Consider the following 9,041-nt stretch of genomic DNA (forward strand, 5'->3'; position numbering starts at 1 on the left):
GCTGCCCTTCAGAAGTTCAGAATGGAAATTGCATCACAAACACAGGAAGTTGACTCAGAGTCATGCAGACATCCTGAGTGTGAATAAATACAGCTGAGGTCAGAAGTTTACAGGGACTCACTATGGACTTTAATTTCATGATCTCTTTGAATTGTCCTGGGTGAAATGATTGTACAGCACACATTTTTAATTTCTTTAAAATGAACAAAAATTAGGTAAACAAGTTTGAACTGGTTTTGAACTTTCTCTAATCCAAGGTTACACGAGGTCAAACGTATGTACCTCTAAGGCTGTTGCAAGTTAAAATTTGTGCTTTATAAATATAATTATAAACGATTTTAATGTAACGTTTTTTTCAAGGGATGATTATACAGCGTACATCTTTAATGACTTTTAAAAAAAGACTTCTTTATTTTGGATTTTCTCTAATCCACACAGGGTCAAAAGTATATATAGGCCCAAATATATACATACACCCCCAGTAATATTTGGTTAAATGTCCTTTAGTAAGTTGTACTTCAACCAGATGCTTTTTGTAGCTATTGATGCTACCACCCTGGTTAACACTGTTACTAAGTTTTAAAGACTCAACATTACTGCCCTGAACTTACCTCTTGTCATTGTGGCCAAACAGGTCAATCTTTGCTTCGTCTGACCATAACACTCCGATTTATAAATCAAATCAAGGTACGGTTTATCATCTCATGTGACTTCTGATGTAGATGTGAGTTCCGGCCACATTTGAGACCTATCCAACACATTTCCCAAGGATACCAAGAATACACCGTTGTGTGGATTGTGATCTGGACTTTCAGAATCAGAATAGTTTATTGATCCCTTGGGGCAATTGTGTAGAAAGCATTATTTTTGCAAGAATTAGTTTCCAACCTGTGTGGTGTTGTAAACAGGGACTATAACTGTTTTGTTTTTTTAAAATCATGTCTAATAGGATTCTTTTTTTGTTATAGTTGTTGATGCATCTTTAATTAAATCTTTCCCTGCAGGTCTTCTATGGGTGGAGCCTCTAACCTGTTTGTGAGTCAGTTTTCAGTCCAAGCAAACAGTGTTTTATGTGCTGTCGTCTAAAATATTATAAAATTGCCTAAAATAGAAGTGTTTAAAACAGATCCTGTGCAGCTGCAAAGCAAAAATAAAAAACTCCCTCCAGGCAGAAGCGGCCATTTTCGTATGTGGGGAAAACCCCCACAAAAACAGAGGGGACAGGCTGGCACCAGAACACCATGGATGTGCCCCGAGATGAGTGTGAAAATGTGATTATCAACAAGCCCACCTGGGCTTCAGGTAGGCCGCACGCTTGTCCAGAGTTCACTTTGTCTTCAAGCTTTTTAATTTAAAACATAAAGTGAGGCCTACCCCAAGCTAAAAGAAGGCAGATTATGTTCTCAGATAAAGCAAGCAATGAGGGCGAAGCAGAGAAAGTACCTGCACAATACATTCACATAAATCAAAATGGAATTTCTTTGAGGACACAAACATCTGGGGAGTAAACAGCTGTTTCAATACCTAATCACAGATTGTGCTCTCTGTTGTACATGTTTTTAGTAAGGCATAATTAACTAAAAGGCTAGAGAGATGAAAGGATGCCAAGCTGATACCAGGCCTCAGTCACATGAGTGGAGATGTGGACATGCAATAAAGATCTGGCACTTCATATATTAAACTGATGAGAGGCTGTGTTCACCCCAGAAAGCTTCCAGAAATTTGGGCAAATGTCTGCTGTGAAGTTTTTAGTCAAACGAAATTGCAGGTCAGTTTAAAGCGCAAAATTGTGCAAGTAGTCCAAACTAAACCGTTCTTGAGATGCAGAAATGTTGTCACACACACAAAAATTAGACGATTGTGCCTCCAAACAAATTGCACTTACAAATGCTTGTGACATAAATGATGAAAACGGTAGGTGCAAAGTTGAGATTGAACAGTGTTACAGTTAAAATGATAAGCCAATGGCAATAGTTCTATTAAAATAATTAACGGCTCCACCCCGAGATTTGACCTGAAACGTGCTATTCGCCAAGGATGTCCTATTTCACCATATTTATTTTTACTTTGTACACAAATTCTTGCAACTAATAGTTCAAACAGTGTTGTACAAGGAATCACCATAGCTGATAAGGAGCTCGTCATCAGCCAGTTAGCCAATGACACCACACTCTTCTTGAAGAATGCAAACCAAATCCCTGCAGCCCTTACTGTGATTAGTGATTTCTCTGAGGCCTCTGGTTTATGCCTAAATCTAAAAAAGTGTGAGTTACTAGCAATTAAAGACTGCCCTGCAAATACTATCTGTAATATCTCTGTTAAACAAGAAGTCACATACTTGGGACTGTTAATATCCAAAGACCAAAAATCAAGATGCTCTTCAAACTTCACTCCAATTATACAGAAAACCCTAAAAAAGTTCAACCAGTGGCTGCAAAGGGACTTGTCTTTGAAAGGTAGAGTGTTAATTACTAAAGCAGAAGGGATATCCCGATTAACATATGCTGCTCTCTCCTTACATCTGGATAAGAAAATTAGTAAAGATATTGACCGTATGCTCTTTAATTTTATATGGAAAAACCGTACACACTATATTAGAAAAACTGTTGTGATGAATAAGTACGAATCAGGTGGGCTTAACGTCTTAGACTTTTCTACTTTAAATAACACTTTCAAAATTAATTGGGCTAAACATTTTCTTAAAAACTACCTCTATCTGGAACTTTATACCATATTATATTTTCTCTCATTTTGGTGGCTTTAATTTTATTTTAAATTGTAATTACAATGGTGAGAAACTCCCTGTAAAGCTTTCATCCTTCCATAAGCAGGTCCTCTTAGCGTGGACCCTCATTTATAAACACAACTTCTCACCTCACAAATACCTTATCTGGAACAACAGAGATATTTTATAGAAAAATAAATCACTTTTCCTGGAAACTTGGGTCCAAAATGGGATCCTATTGGTGGCTCAGCTGGTTAATAAAGAGGGACAACTACTTACTTACAACGACTTTATTGCACTATATAATTTTCCAATCAGTGTTCAGGAATTCTCAATGGTGCTTGGTGCCATACCCTCAGGGACTTTAATGTTATATAAAAACACTGACAGCTCAATATCTACCTCAGTCACTCTCCCCGATCCAGCTGAGTCACCAATAGGAAAAATCTGCTTTTCATAGGAACTTGGTAACAGCAATAAGAGAATACGTAGTTTATTCCAAGAAGATATCGTCTCTCTCCCATATATAACATCTTATTGGAACCGATATGTTCCAGATATCAAGTGGAAGACAGTCTGGGTGGTCCCCCATAAATATTTGATTGTAAATAAGGTGAAATAAGTCTCTTTTAAAATTCTACATAAATGTTATCCAGCCAGTCACTACATGGTCAAATTTAAAAGGGACATAAATACTAATTGTACTTTCTGTGGGGATCATCCAGAAACTGTGACACATCTTTTTTGGTACTGTTCTTTTACACAGAGATTCTGGAAGGAATTTAGCAGGTTTGTTATTGTCCATATTTTAAGGGAGTTTTCTTTACGATGGGAAAATGTTTTATTCTGTTTCTTTAAGTTCCCCAAGAAGTATGAGAAAAAAATTTTTATGATAAATTTCTTAATACTTTTAGCTAAATTTTTGATCCATAAATGTAAGTTTACTAACAAAACACCATATTTCTGTCATTATTTTAAGGATGTGGAAATGTACATACAATCAATATCAGACTCCAGCAACAAAAAGGCTCTCAAAACAATATATGTATGTGAATTGTTGCGTGTATTCTTATAATTGTTACCTTTTTCTTTTACCCTTGGCTTTTTGTGTTCATGTTCTGTTGTTTTGTATACTTCATCTGTTCGTATATTGTATACTCATTGTTTGATAAATAAAGTTTAAAAAAAAAAAAGACACACTTTGTTTAGACCCCCAAAATCCTTTCCACGCCCACCCCCGTGACATCACGCTCCAAAGCCCTATTACCACAGAACGTGGTGCCGTTTAATGACATTACGTCACAGAACGTGGTGATGTCATAGTGACAGTCGTTTCATCCTTTGATGTTCAAGTCTATAAATAGAGGAAAGCTGTCAAAGGGAATTCATTGAGCTATCGTTTTGTTGGAGTGATACAGCACATAAAAAAGCAGAAATGACTTCGAAACCTAACAAAGACAGAAATGTTAATTTCTTGAAAGCAATGGTTAAAAAAAGTGAAAAAGAAAAAGAAACATATGCCAGACAGTTCGACCAAAGACTGCAGCCAATGATTGATGAAGTTGAAAAGCTTAAAACTGAGCTTGACTACTTCAAAAAACAGGACACAATCAAGAACAAACGGATCGAGGATCTAACTAAAGAAAACAAAGAACTTTGGCAGAATAATGAGATGCTGTCTTCTGTTGTGGACGACAGGACCAGTATCTCAGACAGGTTGGACTCGAGAAAAGATGACAACGAAGCTCTCATAAAGTTCCGCGCAGAGACGGAGAAAACGCTGGCTGAACTTAATAGGAAACATGAAGAAGATGTTGAAGTGCTGCAAGCATTGCTGGAAACGGAAAAAGAAAAAGTTGCGCGTCAGCAGTTTCACAACAGCCAAGTCGTCGACTTACTGGTGAAACGCCACAAAGAGGAGAAAAATCGGATGCAGCAATTTTATGACGAAAATACATCAAAACTCACAGACAAAGCATATGCTGCAGAAACAAAGTTAAAAATCGTCATAGGCATTTATGATAAATATATTGCAAAGCTTGAGAAGAAAATGGAAATTGGTAAAAGTGTGAGCATCAATGCAGTCAAAGAACGTGAGGAGGAACATAAATCCTCGAAGTTTTGGATCGAGGGCCTTTTGACGCATAATGCAAAGCTGCAGGACCAAAACAAATTAATAGGCAAAACGGTGAAAGATTTAACAGATGAGAAAGCTCAAATGGGGAAGACCATCAACGAAAAAACGGCCCAGCAAATGGAGATGAAACAAAAATGTCAGAGAAATATTAGGGCTCTGGCCTTTGAAAAGAAAATGAAGGCTGGGGTCGAAGATGAAAATGATTCTCTGAAAAAGAAAAATGAAGACATAAAAAAGGCCCTAAGTAAAGAGAAGGAAGAACACAGAAAGACAGCAGTGGACAGGCATAAAGTAAAAACGGCACACAATCAGGCACTGGCTGAAAAGATCTCACTGGAAGAGCAACTGCGCGCCACAAAAAAGCAAACAGAAATATTCACACACAAAACGAATTGCCTGGAAAAGAAAAAGCGCCACTTCCAAGAGGAATTGTACCAGTGCGTTTTGTCCTTTGAAAAGGCATTTCCACATGCAGGTCACTTCAGAGAAAAAGAAAAGGTGGAATTTAGGGATATATTCCACAACTTGAAAAAGAAATACGTAGACGGTGTGGAAGGCATCCCCTTTGTTGGAACAACGAAGGAGTTTCTTGAAAAACAGCTGAACTGTCTACGTACCAGATGCAAGGATCTAGATGCAGCTTTACTAGATAAAACACGGGAGCTGGAATCATTTAAAAAGCAGTACAATGATATGGTAAAGTCTTCCGAATACGCTTTATTCAAACAAAAACAGGAGCTCATTGGACCAGTGAACCAGATGATCAGAAAGGCTGGCAATGAAGAAAAAGAGATAGGTCATCTAAAATCTAGAGTGAAAGACGTTCAACTCCAGCTTAAATTAGAAAAACAGAAAGGACAAAAGCTCGCACCGTTGGTCCATAGAGGCGTGATGGGGAGATGTTATGGGGAGACTCCGTCTCAGATCTTTCCACAGATTAAACCTCGTCCACCTCCAGTGCAAACTAAATTTATTCAAGTGGCTCCAAAACACCCTGGCAGACGAAGGCCTTCCCCAGAGTCTCCATCAACACCACCTTTCCTCAATTCTTATGATGTATTACCACCAATAGGAATAGGCCATTAGAAGTATACTTCATCTTGTCTCCCTCTATTCTTTTTCCATCACCCCCAACCGGTCGCAGCAGATGGCCGCCCCTTCTTGAGCCTGGTTCTGCCGGAGGTTTCTTCCTAAAGGGAGTTTTTCCTCCCCACTGTCGCCCAGTGCTTGCTCAAAGGGGATCTTTGGATTGTTGGGGTTTTCTGGATTTTTCTGTAGTGTTTTCACCTTACAGTATAACGCAGCTTGAGGAGACTGTTGTTTTGCCATGATGCTATATAATCTTAAATATAACTGAATTTTATAAACATCTATTATAGCATCAAAGTAAAACAATAAAACTAAAGTATACTTCAATGAAATTAATCAAAATGTCTAACCCTACGGTGGCCCTGAGAGGCCAAACGGACACCAGCAGTAAGAAAAATGCTGCAAAAGCACACAAAACACAACGGAAATAGGAAAAACAAAACAGCATTTTTCTTATCGCTGGTGTTTTCTAAAGTTGCAGTCCGTTTGGCCTCTGAGGGCCACCGTACTAACCTGACCAAAAAAGAAGAGAAAAAATGAATAAATAAATAAAAATCCAAATCACAAAAACCTTCTGATTTCTGTTGTGTTTTATTGTGTTGTATGAAAGGACTTATATTGCAAGGTAAAATCCCCAATATATAAACCAGAAATCCCAACAATAGCAAGTCATTTCACACTTGCTAGAATTCCAAAAACGTCCAAATCTTTTGCATCTGTGTGAGTTTTTGATACAATTTTATATCAGCTTCAAAAGAAACAGAGCGATAAAGTTTTTCTCTTGAGTTCTGCATCTCCCTGCCCTTTTACAACATTTTTGTTTTGGTGGCTGAGTGGCAATTTAGAAAGCTAGCATGTGATTGACAGTTTCCAATTGGCTGAAAGAAGAGATTTAAATTAAGTTTGATAAAACCTTATCTGGTTTCATAATTTATGCTGCTAGTTTGGTGAGTTAAAGTTTATGACGCACTCATCTGATAATTCATCGAGATAACTTTTGACTTCTTTCCTTCTTTATTATTATTATTATTATTATTGTTATTTAAAGGAACCTATTAAATCTTTTTTGTAATGAAAATCAATCAATAGTAATTGTCGATAGAATGAAAGTCAAAATGGAATTTCTTTACAGATTTGTCGTCAGCTCTTAAGGATTTACGTATTACATGATTTATGACTCATTACATTTTTGTTATTGTTGGAGCTATTTGTTCTTTATTTATTTATTTTTAAATTAGTTAAAGTTTGTTGTTAGTTTACTTATATTTTGGGGTTTATTTGTCGGTTAATATTTTGTTTTAACCCTTGTATGGTGTTCGGGTCTGTGAGACCCGTTTTCAGGCTGGCACCAGAACACCACGGATGTGCCCCGAGATGAGTGTGAAAATGTGATTATCAACAAGCCCACCTGGGCTTCAGGTAGGCCGCACGCTTGTCCAGAGTTCACTTTGTCTTCAAGCGTTTTAATTTAAAACATAAACTGAGGCTTACCCCAAGCTAAAAGAAGCTAAACCTATACACCATGGACAGAGACAGTCTGATTGAGTTTTATTTTAGGCTGGGAATGAGCTACAAACGCATTTTGAAAAGCCTGGCAATGCAAGGAACCATCATTACAGAGAGACATTTAAACCGGATATTGAGAGCCAAGTCGCTTTACAGACGTAAGTACGACCTGGACGCCGGGATAGATTTTATTGTGAACCAACTGCAAGGGCCTGGGAAGGATCACGGTTATCGGTGGATGTTTACAAAGTGCAAACAACACGGCACTGCGATCAGGAAAGAAGACGTCAGGATCCTCATCTCTTTACTGGACCCATTAGGTTCCCAGGTTCGCCAGACCACACGTCTCAGAAGGAGGCAATATTTTGCTCAGGGGCCTAACTTTGTGTGGCACATAGACTCTTATGACAAACTAAAGCCATATGGGATATGTATTAATGGATGCATCGACGGTTTCTCACGCAACATCATTTGGCTGCGGGCCGCACACACTAACAGTGACCCAAAGGTTATCGGAGGTTACTTTGTGGAAGCAGTGGAGAGTCGTGGGGTTGGCCTACCCCAAGCTAAAAGAAGGCAGATTACGTTCTCAGATAAAGCAAGCAATGAGGGCGAAGCAGAGAAAGTACCTGCACAATACATTCACATAAATCAAAATGGAATTTCTTTGAGGACACAAACATCTGGGGAGTAAACAGCTGTTTCAATACCTAATCACAGATGATGAGGACGAAGTCGAAGTCCTGCAAGGACTGCTGGAAACAGCAAAAGAAAAGGTGGTACGTCAGGAATTTCACAACAGCCAAGTTGTTGAATTATTATTGAAACGCCACAAAGAGGAAAAAAATAAGATGCAGCAATTTTACGAGGAAAATACTAAAAAAAACTCGAAGACAAAGCCAATGCTGCAGACAGAAAGTTAGAAGAGGTCATGGAAATGTATGATTCCAAAATAGAAAAGCTTGAGAGAACAGTAAAAAATAGTAGAGGTGTGGCCGTCAATGCGGTTAAAGAACGCGAGGAACAACATCAATCCTCGCAGTGTTGGATTGAGGGTCTTCTGACACGTAATACAAAGTTACAGGACGAAAATGAATTGATGGATAAAACCGTGAAAGAATTAACAGACGAGAAAGATCAAATGGGCAAAGTAATAGACAACCAAAAGGCCCAGAATATGGAGATCAAACAGAAATGTCAGAGAAATATTAGGGCTCTGGCCTTTGAAAAGAAAATGAAGGCTATGGTCGAAGATGAAGTTGATTCTTTGAAAAAGAAAAATGAAGACCTAAAAAAGGCCCTAAGCACAGAGCAGGAAAACCACAGAAAGACAGCAGTGGACAGGTATAAAGTAAAAACGGCACACAATCAGGCACTGGCTGAAAAGATCTCACTGGAAGAGCAACTGCGCGCCACAAAAAAGCAAACAGAAATATTCACACAAAAAACGAATTGCCTGGAAAAGAAAAAGCGCCACTTCCAAGAGGAATTGTACCAGTGCGTTTTGTCCTTTGAAAAGGCATTTCCACATGCAGGTCACTTCAGAGAAAAAGAAAAGGTGGAATTTAGGGATATATTCCACAA

Source organism: Astatotilapia calliptera, chromosome 4 (genome assembly GCF_964374335.1).
Source record: "Astatotilapia calliptera chromosome 4, fAstCal68.1, whole genome shotgun sequence".
In the NCBI taxonomy this organism is placed as follows: Eukaryota; Metazoa; Chordata; class Actinopteri; order Cichliformes; family Cichlidae; genus Astatotilapia; species Astatotilapia calliptera.